The following is a 23,568-nucleotide window of genomic DNA, read 5'->3' as shown; positions in this document are numbered from 1 at the left end:
AATCTTTTAAACATTTCACCAGTGTCAAAATACTACTACTACTTCCTGCTAAATTCTCTGCCCCATTAAGTTTACAATAATTTATGGTATCTGCCTTTCATTACATTTTTATTTAAGGGACTGTATAACATTTAGCCTCAAACTGGTGTGGCTGTGATGCTAAATATAGGCTGAGTTCATGTTGCACAGTGAACCATTCATATAGCCCCTGGGGATGATTTGTTTTAGGACATTGCACAACCCCTAAAACTGAACAAACCATTGTTAGTTCACCATGGATAAGCACATACATACCTGTATTGAAATAATAGCTAACAAATTTACTTCACTTTGAAATCTATACAGAGATAAGAGTTTTCATATAGCTAAAAGAAGCTAACTGAAATTATTTACAGTATTTTATCTTCCAGCTTAGAAGAACATATCTGGTTCGATCACAAAGTTTTTCCTAGAATGTCTTTGCAGTTAAATCTCAACATTCATTCACTCATTTATTCATTTTGTTCCTTCTGCTAGCAGACTTGACAAAAATTCCTGACTGCATAGAAGAAACTTCTTTGCCTTCTGACCTCCCTTTATGTATCAAAGTTTTTGGAATGCTACATGGTGTAGTCCTTTAAGCATCTCCCAGAGATCAATGGGATGCAGCCTCATTGTCCATTAATTAACCTCTTGTTCAGCATAATAGATCCTATAGGCTCCTAAGGCAGCAGCTGCTGCTCTTCGATTCAACTTTTTGATCCCAACAAGGAAATCAGAATGGATTAATGGATTTGTTGATATTCTCACTGAGTTCTTACAAACAGTGTAAGCTCCTTTGGAAGCTGGAACAGTATAAAAGGTGGAGAAAAGACTAAAGGTACTAAATTTGGGCTTTTAAAATCATGGTTTGTTAAACAATTAATAGTTCACACACAACACAGCAGCAGATGTTAATGATTAGCATTCAATGTGAATTAGGTCAATGGGTCATGATATTAAGATTATCAAGTTGATCTCCTATCTCCTTAAAATAATTAATGTATCGCAGAAATGTGTTTTACATAAGCAGCAATTTCATATACTATTTTTAGTGTTGATATTAGATGTGGATATCCTAATATTCATCAGATCTGCTTGGAACAGGAAGATAAACCCTTTCAACTTCAGTTATGATCCTGCTGTAAACTCTGAATATTTATACTGGAAAAAAGGCTGAAAGAACTAAAAGAAGAAGCAGAGTTAGTCATGTCCAACTCTAGGACACAGTTCTCATCTGTTTCTGACTGAGGGAGCCAGCATTGTCTAAAGACAATTTCCATGGTCATGTAGCCAGCATGGTTATATAATCTATTCACATTTGCATGATTGTGAACTGCTAGGTGAGCAGGAGCTGGGACAAGTAATGGGAATTAAGCCCATTACTCAGGTCTCAAACTTAGCCTGTCAGTCTCCAGCTGACAAGCTCAACATCTTTAACCACTGAGCCAACATATCCCCTATGTACAGGTGGTCCTCACTTAATGACTGATAAGTTTAGCGACCATTCAAAATTATGATGGACCCTCCCACACAAAGCTATTATGACCTGGTTCCTAAGTTATAATGGCTACATGCCCACACACGCAAACACATATATAGTCACACAACTGCATTTTGAGTGCTTGGCAACCTACTCACTTTTCCAGATGGTACAGCATTCCACAGTCTCATGACCATAATTTACTCTTTTTTTTTGCCAGTTTCCAGCCTGTTCGGTTGCTTTCCAGCAAAAAATGGCAATAGGAATTCATGGATTCACTTAACAACTACCTCATTTGCTTAATGACCACCACAAAAAAAGTCATAAAATCAGTTCCAGTCATGTGGATGCCTGGATTTACGACCGCCATGAGTTATGAAAACATTCCAGGCACTCTTAAAGTCATGAGTCAAAGACTATGTGCATAGGCGTTTGCATAACAAAAAGAAAAAAGCTTGAACTAAAAATATAGACACTGAAGCTGTCCTGTTTTTAAAAAAATCTCTAAGAAATGAATGTGTGGTATCCAGAATTAGTATTCTATTAACCAGTGAATAGCTTAAAATGCATGTTCAATCAATTCAAACTTAGAAATATACATTTCCTTTTTTCAGTGCCCAGTATATGTGGTTCATATGTCCTTGAACCAAAAAGAAAAAATATAAGTTCATTGTGTGTAGCCTTCATTGTTCCTACACATCCCACAGATTTTCATAATCTAGCAAAGGCAAACTGTTCACATAAACTCTTTTTGCCTACTTTTCTATTAAGTTCTATCCTGCTTACTGACATTTTATATTGTAAATTTTAATTTGCTGATATTTGAAAACTACAAGTAGGACAAAAGAGAAAGATGCCAAATAAAGAACACTTTATTACAAATAAAAATCAATCACCCTGTTCTGGAGTTCGGGATGCCTCAGAATGGCACATAGCAGCTCATGTCTTTATGATTAGGATTCCTTCTGCACAAATTTCCTTTCCTTCAAATCAGTATGTACAATTCCTAATGATTATTCATATTTGTCAGGGGTGGGATTCTACCAGTTCTCACCTATTCTCTAGAACTGGTTGTTAACATTCTAAGCAGTTCAGAGAACCGGTTGTTAGAATAAATTACTGGCCTAATCCTGTAAGGAAGGCAGGAAGGAAACATTATGGTGTTGCTTACAGAAACTGCATCTCCATTAACCCTTATTACATTCTTGGCAGGACTAGACTTCCTGTCTCAGGAACTTCTCTGGAGATTTCCTCCTCCCTCCTTTGCTGGTACTTTGCTTGTGTGGAGTGACCATTCAAGTTACAATGGCACTGAAAAAGTGACTTATGACCATTTTCACACTTACGACTGTTGCAGCATCCTCACAGTCATGAGAGGCCAGGCGAGGAGATGCATGCCTCGATGTGAGTGATATTGAATTGGCCACACCCAGCCAATAACATGACCACCAAGCCATGTCCACCCAGTCACATGGCTACCAAGCCACGCCCACCACCTAAGCCATGCCCACAGAACCGGTTGTTAAAGAATTTGAATCCCACCCCTGGTCAGCACAATTTCCTTTCCTTCAAATCAGTGTGTACAATTCCTAATTATTATTCATATTTGTCAGTCGGCACCAGGGGTGGGATTCTACCAGTTTGCACATATATTGACTATTTTTTATGGAATACTTAAAACAGATTTCTATTTCTTAAAATATAGTAGAAATGGATTACCAACCACACTAATAAATTAAAGTATGTGATGTTTGCCAATATTTTAATAATAAAGTTATAAAAAAAATTTCATGGCAGGTGGCAATCCTAGCCAATCTCATTTGATCTCAAGAAACTAATGGTCAGACCTTGGGGGTGTTTGAGTAGGATTTGAACTCAAAGAAGACTTTACCTTTGATATTATTTTGTTGAAGGGATGAAGCTCAGTTGTGCAGAGCGTTATTTTGTAGGTCTCAGATCCAATCCCTGGGAACTCAAAGTAAAATTGGAAAAATGCCTTTTTGAAAACTTGGACATCTGTATCATAGAACTGTTAGCTCAATTTGGTATAAAGATATGTATCCATGAGCTTTGCAATTATCAAAGCAGTGGTGGGATTCAAATTTTTTTTACTACCGGTTCTGTGGACATGGCTTGGTGGGCATGGCAGGGGAAGAATACTGTAAAATTTACAGTCAGAGGTGATATTTGCCGGTTCTCTGGTACTCAAAATTTCCGCTAGTGGTTCTCCAGAACTGGTCAGAACCTGCTGAATACCACCTCTGCTTCAAAGGTAACAAGAGGAAATGATAAGATATCATCTTAAGCAATATAGGCAGTCTTCAATGTGTGACCACAATTGGGATAGAACTTCCATCATTAAGCAATGTGGTTATGACCGTGTCCAATTTTACAACCTTTTTGCTGCATTTACTAAGTGAATCATGTGGTTGTTGAGTGAATCCAGCTTGTCTCATTGATTTTTCTTTTCAGAAACCTCCTGGTAAGATCACAAATGGGAATTACATGGCTGCAACCTTCATAAATACATCCTGGTAGCTAGGCGCCTATTTTTTTTTTTTTATCACATAACCTCAGGGATTCTGCAACAGTTGTAAGACCAGTTTAAAATCACTTTTTTCAACACTGCCATAAGTTTGAACACTTGCTAAATATAGAATACCAAACCATAGAGTTGGAAGGAACCTTGGAGATATTCTAGTTCAACCCCTTCTCAATCAGGAGACCATTTCAGACAAGGGGTTATCCAGTCTCTTCTGAAGGCAAGCCATTCCATTGGTTAATTGTTCTCAAGAAATTTTTCCTTAGTTCTAGGTTGCTTCTCTCTGTGGTTATTTTCCAGTCATTACTTCTTGTCTTGCCTTCTGGTGCTTTGGAAAATAGGTGGACCCCCTCTTTTTTGTGGCAGCTCCTCAAACATGGGAACACTACTATCATGTCACCCCTTGTCTTTCTTTTCACTAGACTAGATATACCTAATTACTGCAACGGCTCTTCGTATGTTTTGGTCTCCAGACCCTTAATCATCTTAGTTGCTCTTCTCTGCACTCTTTCCAATTCATTCTTATGAATGGTCATAAGTCAAGAACTATCTGTAAGATTTCTTTATCTGACAAACAATAGATTCTCAGACATAATTCTGAAAATATTAGGGCCAAATAGATGTCATTCATGGACATTGGCCTCTATCTAGAGACATGTGGGTTATACAGAGCTCCACTGAATAAAGTAATGATCGATTACTTGTCAAACTTGTTCTTTATTTAAAGGGCCAGTTTTGCACTTAAGAGGCACAAACAAATAAGACATTAACATTGGAAAACCAACCATATTTGTAATACATAGTTTCTTCTACCAATTAAGAGATAAATAGTCAAGGAGAACGATGGTTTATCAAGCTTGAAAGATATGCTCACTATTGATAAGAAAGGATCTGCATACCGAAAGCTATCTGTAATGCAAAGTTAAACAGAATGTGGACCAAAGGTTTCTAAAATGATGATATATCAGCACAGGTTCTTCTTCAGGATAATCATGAACCAAGGCTTGTAGAGAACCTATTATTGCCACATCAAGCACAGAATTCAGAAGTGGTTTCCATGTGGAAACAAAAGTGCTTTTGTTCTTTTCTTTTACCAGAGTAGTCAGTTTTGCCATTTCAGCCAACTCCATCAACTTCTGCTTCCATTCTTCTGGTAGGTATTCCTGTACATTTCATAAAATCTATTAGGAAGGATATCCCTGAGGGACTGTTATTATGACATTAGTATGTTGCCAGCCTCCTTTAGAACAATGTCTTACAGGAAACCTTCTAAATCCTGGCTTTTCAGAAAGCCTTCAGGGTTTTGATACAGGGTTGGTACCCTACTTGCAATAGTTGATTGTTGTTATCGTGACTATTTACCTTGGTATTTTAAGGTACAAAAAGATTTCTTGTCATTGTTCATTTGGGAGTATGCTTCACAATTAAGATTTGTAAGCTGTTTATAGCCTTTTTGCATCAGGAGTCTGGAACCAGGATAGAGTTCAAAAGTACTACAAGTTTATTTCATGCTACCTGTACACAACAATCTGAACTTCTAATGATCATGATGAATTGGTGCCAAATAAGAGTCAGCGGACTTCAAGAGGGCAGTTGGATTTAGGCCTCTTATAGAGACTCCAAACTGATTATGTGTTCGACCCCGCCCTCTGGCTCCATCTGGTCATCACCTACCTTTTGGAACTGAGTGGCGTATACATTGCAGAAATAAATGCATAAATTTCAGTAGCATGAGTACATGTGCAGTTTTTTCAATAGCGTTTATTCTATAGGTTTTGCTATACGGTATGACCCCAGCAAACTGTATAAGAATTCGTTGATGATCCTTAATTTTATTGGCACCTTTAATATTGGCATAGACTTCTATAAAAGCAGATGGATAGATAAGTCACAGAATAAATGGAGGACAGTAAATGTACATAAATTTCAACAAAAGAGCCTAGTCTCCGATATAAGAAATGCTGAAAAGGCATCAGAATGATTTCTCTGATCTTACTGGTAGAAATAATACTGACAGGTGCAAGAACACTATAAATACTGGGGAAGTAAAATGAAATATTTCTTTTTGCAGCAGGAAAAATATCAACAGGGAAGGGAGATACAACACAGAGTCAACAAAGAAGATTATAAGATCACTCCAGAAAACAACAGGAGGGAGGATATAAAAATGGTTGAGTAAGAAATCCCTTACTTGGGGGGATAAATGCAAGCATTAATAACATAAAAATTCTTTAGCCAGGTTATCCTAAAAATTAAAGAAATAAGAATTATATTGTGTTTTGGTAGCCATCCTTAAATTGATTTATTGGACTGAGGAAGGAACCCAATTCAGATATTACAATAGCTATAATTATTGACAGATGTTATTATTTGTGTGAAGGTAGATATTATTTTAAGCTGCTGGTTCTTATGTACTCTTAATATTATTCTGAAATGTTTATTCTTTGGCCATTTAACTGATTATCGGAATTCACCTTTGAAAGTGCCCTTAAAAGTAGCCTTTCATTTAAAACCCACTTAAATAAATAAATAAAAGTCTTTTATAAACATTGAAAAATATGTTTGGGGGCTGCTGTAGAGAGAATAATGTATCCTCTTGCAGGATTACCCCATTTTATAGTCTCCATAAATAAAGAAAATCAGAAGGGAAGGTGATTATGATAGGAATAATTTAAAACATTAGATTTCTTTAAGCCAAACTTTCTTTATATACAAATTGGAATGCATTATTTATACTTATGTAATCAAAAATGAATGATTTATTCCTGAAGGGTTAGCATGATATGTCCCTGCCGCAAGGAAATGACAAATGGAATCCATGTAGACATGCTTTGTGTTCCTACATTTAGGGAAATAGAAGTAGCTTTCCATAGAAGAAATGTAGCTAGTTTTTGGAAACAATTGCTTTCAGAATCTGAAGAACAATGAAACAGTTATTTATTCCATAGGGACAGATGTGTCCAGGAAAATGAAGGACATTACATATGGTGCTGATTTTATTTAACTTAGGACCAGTTCTCAAAAATCATCAGTATCTAATCCAACTGAACTCACAGGACCAATTTAGAAAGTTTGTTTGGGGCCAATTTAGTATATGGTTTTACTAACAAAATGTAAGATGCGTTCTGTTAACAATTGTCTTTTATCCTGCTGTTAACACTTTTAGAAAACTTACCAAGAGGTGCATCTATATACTGTGTTGTTTTAAAATTATTTCATCATGATATAATTATTTTAATTATATGTTTTAAATTTTTATTTTATATATTTTCTACAACTCTTAACCACTTGGAACATTTTTTTGTAGGGATATTAAGGTACAAATCTTATAAGAGGAAAGTGGTGGGGGAAATGATAAGTGTTGCTATTAAAAAAAAACCCATTTAAACCATTTTTCAGAAAAAAAACATTTTTCAGGAAGACTACTATAGTACAGCCTATTGTTGAACCTAACAAGTTATTAAGAAATAAGGTCTCCAGCACTGTGCAAACTTATCAAATCTAGATTATATCAAATCTCAAAAAGATAGAAGGGATTATTAAAACATTACTTACACAGGTAATCTTTGATTTACCACTGATCATTTAGCAATCATTCAAAATTACATCAGCCCCCCAAAATGGTATTTATAACCTAAGTCAAAGTTCCAATGGTGAGGAAGCCCTAAGGGAGGCCAGGAGGTACCCCCAAAGACATTGAGGTTCTGTAATTGCATTTTGAATGCCTACAACTGTCCCACATTTACGGCTGTTTGCAGTGTCCCATGGTCAGGTGACACTGGCCATTTACGACAGTTTTTGATTTGATTGATTGATTTGTCAAACATGTACAAATTAACAAGTATATGTATGAACATAAACATGAACAAAGGAAGTAAATACAGATAAATGAGGACAGTAAGACAGGGACGGTAGCCATGCTGGTGCGCTTATGCACGCCCCCTTTAAGGACCTCTTAGGAATGGGATGAGGTCCACGGTAGACAGTTTGAGGTTGAAGCTGTGAGGGATTGAAGCTATAACAACAGAGTTGGGTTTTTGTTGAAACCTGGAATTTATTTCAGTTCTCTAGCAAAAAAAAAAATCCCCTTCTGGACAATGGATAACATAAACAACATAATAGGTAATGATAAACAGTGTAATGACCAGTGGTGGGATTCAAATTTTTTTACTACCAGTTCTATGGGTGTGACTTGGTGGGCATGGCAGGGGAAGGATATTTGGTATTTTCCGGTTCTCTGAACTACTCAAAATTTCTGCTACCGGTTCTCCAGAACTGGTCAGAACCTGCTGAATACCAGCTCTGGTAATGACCCTCCACAAAATGGGTAACGATAAACAGCCACAAAATGATGCTCCACAAAAAGGTCATAAAATCCAGTGCTCTAATGTGATGACCCACTTCATGATGGGTACAACTTACAACTGGATTCTGGATTCAATTATGGCCATAAGTCATAAGTCAAGTACTACCTGTGATTAATTTCCTTGTTATCTTGCAGTATTTTTGAGGGGCAGACATCCATAAAAAGAAATTCTCTGCACTGGAATATGACTGCACCAGGAAGAGAAGCAAAGGCAAGCAAAGAAGGATGGTCTCAGCCTTTAGGGATTCAGAATAAGTCAAAACCAGGAATTTGTAGCCAATCCCAATATTCTGAAGAGAGCCAAAGTACACAGCGTGTTTTGAAGAAAAAAAACACTCAGGCTCCGATCACAAAGCTGCACAAACTGATATTCCATAGAAAAGCAACCATACAGGAATACGTAACAAGTGGATGGCTGTAAATAACCAGTTAATTTTTACTGTGGAGAATGTATGCTTTGGGCAATTTAAAGCTACTGGAGTCTCATTACTGCCTTCTCTCCTGCAAATTTCTTGCTAAGAGTGTTATCCCAGATACCTATGAAAAGAAATGTACCAGCAAGTGAAAATTCTGATAAAAACCATTACAATTCATTTCTGACATGTACACTTGAAGGTCACATGTCCCAATGACACCTTAAGGAAGCAAATCAGCCAAGGTTTCCTGAAAACTATTCAGTGAAAAGCAGCAAACACAGCCCACACGCACACACACAGACACACATCCACACATATACTATATATCCACAAAAACCTTAAACAAACACAATTGCTGCATGTAGGAACGGTGAGTATATTTAATTTTGATTCATGAATTCAGTTTAAACCTTGTAAGAACATAAGGTATTTAAATTAGTAGAAGGTAAATCGCAGCAACAAAACTGCAGGGTTTAATATTAAGATAAGTGACATGCATGAAGTCATTGTATTAAAATATTGTTTTCTTACTGTTTGGCACAGATGGTGCTGGTAATTAATACTGTGTTTTTAAAAACACAGGAAATTCCCTGGTTAGAAAAGATGTATACACTATGTAATAAGTAATTTTATTATAGAAATAATGATTCCTTGGTTGAATTTAGGGCACAAACAACTGGAAAATTAGAACAGCAACACTACTGAAGTAAAATCTTTAAAGGGCTATTTTTTTTTTAACATTAAGAGAAAAAGTTTCTGTGGTTTTCCTAGCAGATATTCTAAAGTTCCCTATCTTTTCATTTGTTTTTTTTTTCCCTTTTGGTTTGTTTGCTTTTTTATTTATTTAGCATCTAAAGTGAACTGTATGGTTTATATGGTGATGCCTGGCCCATGGCCTTACAATAAAAACATAGCAAAATGAAAAATAGATGAGGATTATGTAGGGGAAAATATAAAATTCAGATGCATTTTTAAAATCTATTTGGTTCTCATTAGATTAATCAGGATTAATCTCGGTGAATAAGGGGCTACTATTATAAGATATGAATGGAAGGGGGAAACAGAATGGTTCAGAAAGAGTTAGACAAAGAATAATAATGTTGTGTCTGTTTTAACTTGTATAAGGTAGGCAAAGGTGGAAGATACAATACGCAGTATTAAAAATTGAGATCAAAGCACCAGCAATTTGAAATATGCAGAAGACACCTTTTTGATATCTATAATTAAAGAAAACGTAAAAGAATCCTAGTTTCATTACAAAAATAAAATGGTAGTGAAACTATTTGGTCAATAATAAATACCCAAAAGAAAAATGTACATCAGTCCACATTTGTAGATAACATAGAGTTGATGGTAAAAAGCAGAGGTGGTATTCAGTAGGTTCTGACCAGTTCTGGAGAACCAGTAGTGGAAATTTTGAGAAGTTTGGAGAACTGGCATATACCACCTCTGACTGGAGATTTTACAGTATCCTTCCCCTGCCACACCCACCAAGCCACTGCCCCACAACAGCATTCAGGTCTCAAGGTGATAACTAGGTAAAAATATTGTGCTTCACAAGATTTAAAGAAGCTGTGGTGGCACAGTGGTTAGAATGGAGTATTGCAGGCTAACTCTGTCCACAGTTTGGAGTTCAGTTTTCCATCCTTCCATCCTTCTGTGCTGGTAGGAAAATTCTTTTTTCTTTTTCCAGTGCTGCAATTTTTGAGATGTCTTTTTTTTCTACAGAAACTCTTTCTCCCCATACTTCCTAGGTCATGGGTTCCAGCTGCCCTTTCCAAGCTCAAGATGGATTTACAACACATAAATAGCACTAGTTTTTGTGTATGTCCAACAATTGCATACAATGTGCAGGCCAGAGTCCAAGAAATATCCCCATGTGTTTGGTCACAAGGGGGGGGGGTTATTATTATTTATTATTGTTGTTATTTTAACTACAAAATCAAAACAGAATTTTCACTAAAGTCTAGATAAAATGCACAAATGTTATTAGACCAATTACATCGCAATAGGATTCTATGGCAGAAGACAGGCAGAGCTGAAGGGCAGAGTTAAACATGTCGTCAGTTTGGAATCCTTGTGTTGCCACAAGAGATTCAAGTCCAACCCCCCCCCTCCTGAATTCTGTTGGTTCTTATCTAGCACCAATTTAGTGCTGACCATTAGTTGACACAGATTCTTGTGTATAGGCTTGCACAATAAATCTTTCTGAACTACAACTCAATCTATGGTCCTGATCTTTTGCACCTGACAGTTTCTTTTATTTAAGAATTTCATTCAACAGGTAAGGAGGAAACAAGTAAGTCTCCAATGTCTCATCTGTGTTTCAGATGTTACACGGGGGTTCAGTGGTAAATATGGTTTTCCGGCCCTCGTACTAGTTATTTGATCCTCTTTGCAGTACTAACTAGTATTGACAGCTGATTCTCAGACCTGATTTGGCCAAATTCACATCTTTATTGCTGACAAAAATAAACATAAATATAAGACTTCCCCTTAACATAGAAGGAATTCAAAACTTTTTGTATGCTAGAGGAAATGCTTTTTTTCCTTCCATATTTCTGAGCCAATTGGCACTTGATAGCCTGAGGAAGGAGCTAGGGAATGTTTAATAATGTTTTTCTCTAGCCTGCAAACTGCTAGTTCCAGTTTCAACATTATCAGCCTTTACAGTGTGATAGTGATACATTAAATATAAAGGCTCCTGAAGTCAAGCTTGACTTTTTCAAAATAATTCTATTAAATTAAAAACTAACACAAAATTAACACAAACAAAGCTAAAAGGAAAAGTGTAGAAAAAAATAAAAAAGTAGGAAAGGGAAGGGAAGGGAAGGGAAGGAAAAAGATAACGAAGACAATAATAAAGAAGTGACTTTCAATCTTCATTACACAGAACACAAGCAATTATGCTAACTTTACACCCTCTTTTAAAGCTACAAATACAACACTCCCCTTCTCTCCATAGCCTAACTTTTACCTGTATGCACCAGTGGTTGGATTCAAATTTTTTTTTACTACCAGTTCTGTAGGCGTGGCTTGGTGGACGTGGCAGGGGAAAGATACTGTAAAACAGGTGTGTCCAACCTTGGCAACTTTAAGTCTTGTGGACTTCAACTCCCAGAATTCCTCAGCCAGCTTTGCTGGCTGAGGAATTCTGGGAGTTGAAGTCCACAAGTCTTAAAGTTGCCAAGGTTGGACACCCCTGCTGTAAAATCTTCAGTCAGAGGTGGGATTAGCCGATTCTCCAAACTACTCAAAATTTCCACTACCAGTTCTCCAGAACTGGTCAGAACCTGCTGAATACCATCACTGGTATGTACTCTGGAAATCACTCTTTTCAATTCTGGTTCATTCAAAAAAATATCTCAGGAGTTACCAAAAATATAAAACAAATACTTTATCCTTGATCAAATAGTCCAACCTTATGTCTCATCTTTTTGCTCTGCACAATCTTTCCCTTTAAATCCTTCCTATGGCAATTCAGGTTTTGATCTTTCATCACACTGATGTTAAGAAAACTCTTGAAAGCTCTCACTAGCCTAGTTTGTAAATCACTTAAAGAGGCATTGTCCAGGATTTCTCATCAGAGTTGTTCTGTGTCCAGATCCTTTTTTTCATTTGTCTTTGATATAACAGTTTTAAAAATTGAGTTACAATTAAGGTCATACATGGTAGCTCTAAGAACCTCAGCCATACAATCAGTGGTACTGAATAATACAGAGTTTGCTATTGGAGGACGAGGATGTTCCATATTTAAACACCATCCTTAAAATCTGAAAAATACAATTTATTGTGAAATACAATGGTCTCTTATCATTGGTATACTTTATCGCCAATGTGATTTTATCCGACAGTGGAGCTTATGGGAAAATCTAATATCCTATACAAGTGGCTGGAATGAGCCAAAATAATGGCATCAGCCAAAAAGAATATAAGGTTTTCTCAGAGTTCAAACTGGATACTTGATTTGCTTTCTGTAACAATCTCCTCTGCGAGATAGCAATCAGACCCTTTAATATTTCAGCATATATTCAGCTGTGAATGAAATCGTTCTGCATTCTAAATATTTCATCTGGTATTCTGCTAGTAATCGCGGGGCTAGACTGATCTACTCAAAAGACAGCACAAGTAACATTGAACTATATAGTCTATTTGTACATTAAACTCCTCTCACACCATAAAGACAAGTATTCATTTAAGCTGGTCAAATTTGACATTCTTGGGCAGAATGCTTAAAAATAAAAAGCAACTGATAGGTAAAAAAATAATATGCATACAGAATTTAGACTGGTGTTGTACATGCAACTTCCATATGCATTTCTGAGTTACTTCTCAGAGAGTATATATAGTATATTACAGAAATATCAGAATAAATTAATTAGGGATTATTTTGTATTTTAAATTCCCTTTTCCTTTGAAAGTCATTTCATTCTAATACATTTCTAGGGTGGGCACAAGGTGACACATTATAAATACTCATGAGCTGGTTTTTACAGAAATGGACCTGATTTCTTTCTAGCTATAGATAGTTTTATTTTACAGAAATTGCCTTTCCAAGTACCTGCAGGAAATATTCCCATAATTTAAACAGCGTAATAGAGAATATGCTCAGCTCTGAGCATATTCAAAGGGTTACTTTTATTTTGAGTAGTGCCAAACTATGCTCAGTGCTCAGAGATGCTTTGAGGGGTAAGTATATTTTTGTCAGTATTATTTTAGATCAATTCTTTCCCCCTTTTTAAATTTAAAAGATTCAGAACATTGGACATTCTTTTCATTAATTTATTGGCCAATGGGAAGTCTGTAATTTGTCACATTTTGGCAATACAACTAATTTTTATGGCTGTTTTCCCTCTGTTGTCTTCGTTATACCTCTCTGGGGGGGAAATCTACACCAGAATTAGTCCCATTAGGGAATGAAAAAAGAAATATCATCACAGTAATAGTTTAACATTTCAAGCATATTACATGTTATCCATTTGGATAAATACATTACTAATATTTTTTTTAAAAAAACACCTTCTTCTTCTAATAAAGGAGTATATTTGTAGCTCAGGATTGAAATGAGAAGTCCTTGGTGTTCTCTGATGATGTTCTGATGATGTTACCTAGTTTGCATAATCAAACATCTGGAAGAAAACAACCAAGCTGGAGAGCACCAAGGACCCCTTTCTTCCACAAAATACTTAGAAATCCCAACATAGATTTGTAATTGTTGCGATATGTAGAAGTCTTCTTCTAAATTGTCCAGTTGCTGTCACCATTCTGAAATTTACACTAGCTAACTTGATAAACCATTTGATCAATCTTTCGTTCTAGTCACAGACCAGTATAAAAAATAAAACATTAAAATAAAACAGTATATTACAATTAATGGTGAGATCGTGGATGGGTGCCCAAAGTCTGCCTGATTTTACAGACAGTATAGCAGAATTTAGCTCCCGTTCAAAGAAACTGCATCATTCTGATCTGATAGTAACAGCTGTACATGAAAGAGATCAGAATTTCCTGGATATTTTGTCAGGTATAAAATTAGGCTTTGCATCCTTATGGAGGGTATAACAGAACATGAGCTGTGTTTTAATGGCCCTTATCCACAAGGTCACAATCTCAGCTCAAACCTTTTACAAAAGTAATTAGAAAGTAGGACTTTTTCCATTGACTTCTAGAACTACACTGGAGAGAGAGTTACAATGTGATAGATAAACCATATGAGCAGTGAGTTTTGGGAAAAACCTGTCCTGGGGGTATGGAAAGAGCATTTTGATGCTCTCTAGGCCACATAGAAGAGTTAAGGTTAGGGAAGAACTTTTTTTCTTATCTCATGCAAAGATCTCTGCAGCTAATGTGGGATATCATGTTAAATTATGGTGGCAAGAACCCAATATAGGAATATAGTACCCGCAATATATGGTGGCAAGAACCCAATATAGGAATATATTACCAGCAAACTGGTTTTCCAAGGCTCAGTTCTTACACAACGTTTTTGGGAGTCTGTTTATTTAATGAACTTGTAACACCAGTTGCAAGAATAACTCTAGGTAGAGTGCACAATAATAAATTATTTAAAAAGAAGAAAAACATTTACAATAGCAATTTAAAAAAACCTATAACAACCTATTTTGAGGAGGAAAATGGTTTATAACTTTCCGTGGGGTTACAAATCACTCTGCCCCACTGAGCCAGATCTTGATAGACATGATAATATATTAATCTGTAGCTTAACATTTAGTTGTTTTCATTGTCCTATAACCCTGTACAAGCAAAAACATATGCATACAGGGATTAGTAGGTATATGTTTAAATTTTTGGATATATATGATATACACAGATTGAACATGTGTATGTACTAGCTTTATCAACCCTATGTGATTCTATCTTCTATTGAATAATTTAGTGGTTCTATAGCCAATCAAATGCTTATTAATGTAATCAATGAATTAAAAGATAATTTGTATAAGTCTATAAAGTCAGATTGTAACTTGGCCTCTTTTTAGACTTATCTGTCTCTGATACCAAAACCTATCAATAAATCAATATGTGTTTCAATGAAATTGCCTATTGGTTTCCAGTTTAAATAAATCACTGGGAGAATTCTCCAAGTCTGGGAGTTCTTTCTTTTCTGTAATAAAAGTTCTAATGTATCTGAGCTGTGTGTGTGAGATTTTTGCCAAATCAAACTAAGTGTTATGCTCAGGAGAAAGTGTCAGGATAATGCTGACGCTATCATTATAAGAACCATAGTGATGCAGTAGTTAGAATGTAAATTGCAGGAGTTCAATTCTGACCAGCTCAAGGTTGACTCGGTCTTCCATCCTTCTGAGGTTGGTAAAATGAGGATCCAGATTGTTGGGTATGTAAACCATTTGGAGAGGGTTGTAAAGTACTGTGAAGCAATATATGACTCTAAGTGCTATTGCTATTGCTGATTTACTGCCAAATTCAGGTGTGAAGCTGCTAGTGTTCACAATAAAATAATGAAGAAGAATCCATTTCTGGGCTCAGGTTAACCCCATCTTTGGGACTGGGACAATCTCATTTCCCAACAAGTCAGATTTGTACCATTTTGAATACCTACTTGCAAATTTTGGGGCAGGTAGCAGAGTTCTTCTGGCTCCAAGTTACATGAGCCACTCTTTCAGAGTTTCTAACATATACAGGGAAGGGAAGAAATAATAGTCTCTCATCCAATAGCAATAAGAATAAGATTAGCAATCAAGCTGATATGATTGCAGCAATAAATCATCTGTCTCCTGACATATTACCCTTATCATAGTTATTGGGTTGACTTGGCAGAAAACTAACACATGGCTTGCCACCAGAAGAATCTTTACTGCAGACAATAATGAAATCTCATACACACAACAGTTGATGGCCCACTGCAAAGATGCCTGGGAATTTTATATATGTTCCCAAGAGTTTAAATTTGAGGTTTCTTTCTCCCAGCTTCTGAATTAATAGATACTTGATGTTATCCTTTTGTGGGTTCAAAGTAGGATAATTGTGGTGAGTATGTACTTATATATTCTACATACATAACAACCTGGAAACCTAACCACCTACCTTGCTAATCTCACTCTTTGTAGATCAATCTTAATAAGATATCAAAATGTGTCTGATTTAGTACAATGGCCAATATTTTGAGGTACAATCAGAAAGTTTTTAAATGTCATCACTGTGCAGATTTAAGCAAACAATTATTTCCACACAATGAGGATAATAATACTGGCCTGTTTCAACATTCTAAAAAAGTTTGAAACAAGTAATATAAGTCCCATGTGGTTTGGTGCCTAAATATTTGCAAGACTGCTTTCTCCAATCAGTTCTACAATAAGTATGTCACCAAGAAAAGTTGCTTGAGAATTTCCACTTTCATGAGTTTGAAGGAGAGTGGTGCCCAAGGATAGCATTGGTCACAGGTGGCACCTATTTTCTGGAATAGGAAGTTATCCATCTCTCTTGTGGTTTTCCAGAAGGTGGTCAAGAAAAACAAACTTTTTGGGAGAGTGTTTAGGCATAACTTAGTATAACACTGTCTTTGTTTTGTTAGTAGTTTTCTTAGTAAAATAGTATGGTTGTAATATTGCGTATTGTTGATTCTGTATACCATTTAGATGTTTTACTAATAATCTTAACTGCCAGGAATTATTGAAGATTGTTGGGTTCTAAAATTAATTAATCCATTTATGAATATTGGAAAGAATTGATTGATTATTGTTGTTTGTTTTCCACTAACAGAAACTAAAAGAATTTAGTCTGGTTAATATTCTTTCCAGAGGACTTTACTAATTGAGTAGATAACCTATTGCCAATGTGTTTGTCTGTGTGTGTCTGTCTATGTGTGTATTCATCCTTTAAATAGAAAAATGAGAAATCATAGAAACATTTGTCTGTTCCCATAAGACTGCAGATATATTTATTTTTCCTTAATTAATGTATATAATATGCCTTTTCTTGTTACAACCTTTGTTATTCAGTGATGACACATCATCATGAAGATTTGTGTGTACATCATTTAAAATAAAATAAATGGAGATGTTTTTACATTACAGTGCTAGAAGTTACATTTGTCATTAATTGATCTGTGTACTGTATTTTGGATTTCAAACATGCAAGGGATGCAACTGTATTCTAAACCTCCTCTTGAGAATAATGATGTTCTCAGTTCTAAAAGGAACCTTGAAATAATCCTCCAGTTAGAGTTACAAACATGGATATTTGTAATTCCCTCTCACATTTAAGGTTGTGATTAGCTCCCTTTCTCTTATATCTTTGCTCTATTCCTCATTTTATCTGATGTATTATAGCTTATTTTGACATTATTTTGCATCTGTTTTATTGACCTAATAAAGGTATTTCATTCATATGGAATTCAGTGCATATTCTCAGTAAACTCTAACTGTTCCTTAATGTAAGAAGTAGTATGGATATTAGTATGTTTTCCCCAGAAAAGCTTGTCCTTCTTAGTGATCATGCCAAGATTTCTCACTTTAATTTATTGAGACAAAGGTAGGCAGAGTTGGGACCTAAATAAAACCATTCAATATTTCTTCTTTACTCACAACGATTGCAACTGACAAATACTTTCAAAACCTAGTTAAATGCTCACTCCCAAAATACTGTAGCAGTTGACAATTTAAATTTCCAATCCTTTCTTTTTAACAGCTTTTAATTTAACACGTGTCAGTTACAGATGTGTTTTAAATGTTGCTTTCATGGTTTTATAATTTAAGTACAATTACCAAAGCTTATGTTGAATTATGATTGTTTTAATTCATTTTTAAAACTGCTTTCATATGTTCATCTGTATTTTGGAGAATTTAAGCACAGCCTTTCCATCAGCAGATGTAGCTAATGTGAATATGATTTGGGGGAACTGCAATGGACCCTACATACATTTGGAAATGCTATCACTAATCTGCACACCTTTAGCAATAATTTGCAGTTTGAAAATAATTGTGTATCCTTGGTTTTCTTCTGTGATTTTGAAATGTCTATATGAATGGAAATATTGCTCTTTGAATCATCCTATTGCCTGCAATGACAAACTAGAATAGCTTATTTTGCTTATGTTCACTTCACAGCAAATGTCTGCAAGTAGAAAATGTTTTTGAAATATCATTTTCTCTTATTGTTTGGAAATGAACAGAACTGTATTTACTTTACATTCACCAAAAGCTATTATAGCTTTTCATTCTGTTTCAATGTATGGTTGAAAGAGAATAAGACAGTTTTATAATTATAATGACAATTTAAAATAACTAAGTTTCTTCTGCAGTCAGTGTCAAGAATAGCACCTTTACTTCTCTCTTAATTCTGAATGTCAGCATTCAGTACTGTGTATATTGTGGTTTTCTAACTGAAAAGCATTGAATATTAGAGATGCATTGAAACATACCTCTGATTTTTATGGATGATCAAGAAGAACACTGAGAAACAGGAACCTTCAGTCAGTGAAAGCTACCCCTTTCAGTTCAAGAAATGTGTTTGGATTAAAATAGAATAAAAACAGAACAATTGGCAACAGTCTGAATCTGGATTCAGAATATCTGAAACAATCAGTGGGACGTCATCTAGTTATCCATTAGCTCTAACTATCCTTGAAAAATCTCAAGACAGACTGAATATTTCATGCTGTATGATACTTTGTTAAAAACCTGAATATAAAAAACAATATTATTTTTTAGATTTTTTTAAAAAATCTACTTTTGATATGGCAAATATTTCCCCATTAGCATACTCCAAAGTGGCATGGTTTTAACAGGGTGTCTTTATATTTCTTATTTTATATCCCATTTAAAATAATAACAATTAAAATAAAAAGCAAAAACCCTCCACCAAAACCTAAAAATATGCAACTGACTTTGACTCTTATGAATTGACTAAATAGGAGTCCATAACCCTTGCTCCATTGTTTCCTGCCTCCTTCAGGATGTTTAAGAAGAAGATAATATCACCCAAATATGTGATAAGAAGATATTAGCGGTACACATAGCTCCCTGGTAGGCATTCCTATCATGTCATATCGAAGTCTAGCAAAATGTTGAAAGTTAGAAATGTTATCAAGCATTAGCAGGCATTTAAAGAACGTCTTTTGAATATTTCTAGCACAGAAAGTATTTCATGTGATGTAAATTAATGGTAATTTTTCTGACTTTAAAAGAGAGCTCTGCCAGAACATTTCAGTGGTCTGGACCCAATTCTGCTAACATGGAGATGCTTTCAATTTTCTCTGCCTGCTTTCCCGCCTTAGATGGCTGTGATTGTAGCAAAATTAATCCATTTAAAAATCTATGGCTTAAACTTAAGGATTTTCATCCACCCTCCCTTCTTTTTTTTTTCTTAGAATATCAATAAGTTCCAATTGAAGAGCGGATTCTTTTGCAATTCAGGCATGTGCCGGCGATAACGGGCGAGTTGGCATGAAGAGAGGCAGAGATGGATTAATTATGCAGAGAACATGGAAATTCTGCTTATCATCGGCTAGCAAAGGAGCCCAGCTCACATAATCAGCAAACGAAGGGAGAGAAAAAAATAACAATGCAATGGCACCTTCCAGCCCATCATCAGGATTTTTCTACCCCCTTGTAATTAAAAAATAACATACACTTATAGCCCTATCTCCTGTGCAGGCAAAGAGTGGATGTCCACAAAATAATTGCACTGGGATATTAGAGCTGGAAACAAGAACTGCCCATTCCTATACTGTACCAACTCTCCCCTCCTATTCTCTCCCCTGGCCTCTGCAAGGCACTTTTTCCCATCTGGAATCTGAATCAGATGGAGGTCTTCATCCAGGTGACATCCCATCTTAGTGCCCATGACTCCAAAGCTCATCGTTATCCTGGTAATTCTTGAGAGTCCAAAGGCTCAGGGGTTATTCATCTCACCAGCAAGCTATACACACACACACACACATGCACACACACGCACACACACACACACACAGACATCACACTGAAAAACCCAACCCAACTGGCATTTTTGTTCTGCAAGAAAACAGATTGATCATCGTAACTGCTCTTATATATTTTGTCTTTTCACTGCTGCCCACAAAGATCACAGTTGCTAAGAACCCTTCTGTGCTGCTGGTGCACAGCTCTGAAAATTAAAAGGAAAATAAACCAGCTTGCTTTTAAGCTAAAGGCAAAAAAAAAAAAAAAAAGAATGCCAGGATATGGGCTTACAAAACCGAGGCAAGCAGGCAGGCAGGAAGAAGGAAATGAGAAAGTTTGTGTATTGCCCCAAATAAAACGATTTCATATTTTGAGTCCTTTGGAGTTTTAGATGACATAATCTATTTATATTCTTATATGCAAATGCTTCATAATCACAATTCACTGGTAATTCCTTTTGTTAATGTGTTGATGCTCCTTGCACTTTAAAAAACAAAAACTATACAGTTGTCCCTTACAGGTGGGTAGGGCTAGGGTTAGGGTTAGAGTTATTGACTTATTTTTTAATACATTTATTCAGCAGCAAAGGAAAGTGAAGGAAAAGGAAGAAGTCACACACAAGTCAGGAGAAGGAAAGTAACTGTTAAATACTAGTAGGCAAACCATGCGTGGTCTTTTGTTTACAGGAGCCACTGTGGGGTGCTCTAAGAAAAAAAAAAAACCTGCTGATATTAATATAATAAGAGAAATGTGAATCCGAGCTGGGTGGATGGGTATTTATTTTGGATGTCAACGAAAAAGGTCTTACTCTCTAGGGGTGACATGATAACAATGTTCCAATATCTCAGGGACTGCCACAAAGAAGAGGGAGTCAAGCTATTCTCCAAAGCACCTGAGGGCAGGACAAGAAATAATGGGTAGAAACTAAGCAAGGAGAGAAGCAACTTAGGAGATATTTCCTGACAGTTAGAACAATCAATCAGTGGAACAACGTGCCTCCAGAAGTTGTGAATGCTCCAACACTGGAAGTTTTTAAGAAGATATTGGATAACCATTTGTCTGAAGTGTTGTAGGGTTTCCTGCCTAAGCAGGGGTTGGACTAGAAGACCTCCAAGGCCCTAACCAACTCTGTTAGTCTATTCCCATGATGGCGAACCTATGGCACACATGCCGGAAGTGGTACGCAGAGCCATTTCTGTCAGCACGTGAGAGGTCGCCTAGAACAGACCCACTGCGCATGCATGTGTGCCCCCCGCCAACCACCTGATTGTTGGGTATCTGCCGTGCATGCGGCACTTTCGGCATGCAATGAGAAAAAGGTTAGCCATCACTGGTCTATTCTGTTCTGTTCTATTCTTATTTTGATTTCAATTTCAATTTCTCCTTCTATTGTTTTGACCATACTCTCCAAGTTAGCCTTTAAAAGCCAGGTGGTGGTAGTTGTTGTTTTGCATCTGGTACATTGTGCATATAGCTTGCTTAATGTCTGTGAAGATTTTCAGTCATCCAGATCATGGTTGTCTCAAAAGTGCTTACTCAAAAGGCAATTGGACTATATTTTTTTCCTTGAGGAAGAAGAAGATATTTCACTTCTCATTCAAGAAATTGCATCAGTTCTGGCTGGATGGTAGGGGGATGGAAGGTCAGAACTAACCCTTCCATCTCCCTAACATCCAGCCAGAACTGATGAAGCTTCTTTGATAAGAATGATCCAAGATGATAATTAGTCTGTGGTTTTCCTTTCTTTAAATATAATCCAGATAGCCAATACTTCATCTCTAGGAAAAATCTCTAGGAAAACCCAGATACTTCCCTCGCCAGCATTGGTCAACTCTGAATAGGATCCATACCCAACATGGTGTCTACCAGGACTCATTGTTTAAGTGGGGCCTTGTCTCTACTCCTCAGTGTGACTATGGTGCTCCTCGACAAAAATATCCATCACGTTGTGTCCGAATATCCACCGAATATTACACCGGCCCAATGTCTGATTTTTTTCAACATAGACCACCCTGTCCTTGAGTGGCGGGGTGGACTGGACATTAACATTTGAACCACCATACATCCATGTATTTGTCATACGCTAAATAAATAAATAACCCAGAGAATTTAAAATTCTATAAATAGGAACACCTGCAATTGTGCTGGACTCGGATTGTTTCAGAAGTTGAAATGATCTAAATATTAAAAGAATTGTTAAGCTGCCTAAAATAAAGTCAGCCCATTTCCTGTGAAATCTGCAGCTTGAAACAATTGATGCAATTACAAGAAGAGATGGCACCAGGAAATAGCAATACCATTTCAGTGGTCACTGGAAGGATGAAAATCTTTATTTTGAGGCTAAAATAATTTTTATTAATTTTATTTAATTTTAATTAATTTAATTAATTAACACCGGCAACGATCCTACAAAAATCTTCTCTTTATTATATTACCTGCAATATTTTCATTGTCCTATTCTTCTCATACAGGCTCAACATCATAATTTTGAATAAAAAGTTATATTAATGAAATAATAGGTGAAATTTTCACCTGTTTTATTTATTTATTTAGCATATGGTATATCATACATGAACTTGCAGTATATATTAATATTACTCCTAGATTAAAAAAAAACACAATAAAATACGAATGTTTAAAAGATACCAATGTCCAGATCTTTTAGCCATTGAAGTGTAGCATTGTTTATATGAAAAAAAGTCAGATACTCGACCGATATATGCCCTCAGCTTACAACTGCTCATGATGTAATCTATGGTTTGACTGGGGATCTCACAGTCACACTGAGGGAGGATACGATGCTCCATTTATATAGTGAGTCCCAGTAGATGTTGTGTGAGGTGCAAATCCTATTCAGGATTGTCCATTTACTTGTTTAACAACAATCTGAGGCCTTTCTCCTCTACCTACTTAAACATCTTTGAATTCCTGGGAAACTATATAAATGAAATGTGTGTGTTCATTGCTGATCCATCCCATGTCTCTATTACCAATTATTACTGATCACAAGACTTTCTTCCATGATGACAAAATGTAACAGATTCAACTTAAATGTAATATGTGGGAATGACTGGACAGGAAGGAGAGCCATAGACTGGACAACCAATGTGTTAAAGATATCTCCAACATGGTATGGTATAGGTAATGTTTCAGAAGGGACTCTTCCTAGTTTTCTGGAGAGTAAAAGGGGAGCTCATAAAAGTAAACGGCTGTTTTGAGCATGTTCTGAAATCCCTCAAATTCCTTGAGTCTCCAACAACACTTACTTGAGGATAGCTAATCACAATTACAAGAGTTCTATTCTGAAAAGTCTGATGGTTGTCAGAATTTTCCCTAACCGACTGTGT

The 23,568-nt window shown here is 36.0% G+C and overlaps 1 long non-coding RNA gene across 1 annotated transcript in view; it reads left to right on the top strand.

Moving 5' to 3' along the window:
* LOC148131532 (uncharacterized) overlaps window positions 1–20,595 on the top strand; it is a 30,915-nt gene extending 10,320 nt beyond the window's left edge. The window contains exon 2 of the long non-coding RNA XR_015749006.1: window positions 19,672–20,595. This is a non-coding gene — a long non-coding RNA (uncharacterized LOC148131532). The remainder of the gene's footprint in view (window positions 1–19,671) is intronic.
* Window positions 20,596–23,568: the final 2,973 nt, after the last annotated feature.

Source organism: Notechis scutatus, chromosome 3 (assembly GCF_049901735.1).
Source record: "Notechis scutatus isolate UNSWTSFEM ecotype Mainland chromosome 3, rNotScu1.2, whole genome shotgun sequence".
In the NCBI taxonomy this organism is placed as follows: domain Eukaryota; kingdom Metazoa; phylum Chordata; class Lepidosauria; order Squamata; family Elapidae; genus Notechis; species Notechis scutatus.
The sequence above is the reverse complement of the archived record's forward strand: the minus strand, read 5'-3'. Positions and strand labels throughout refer to the sequence as shown.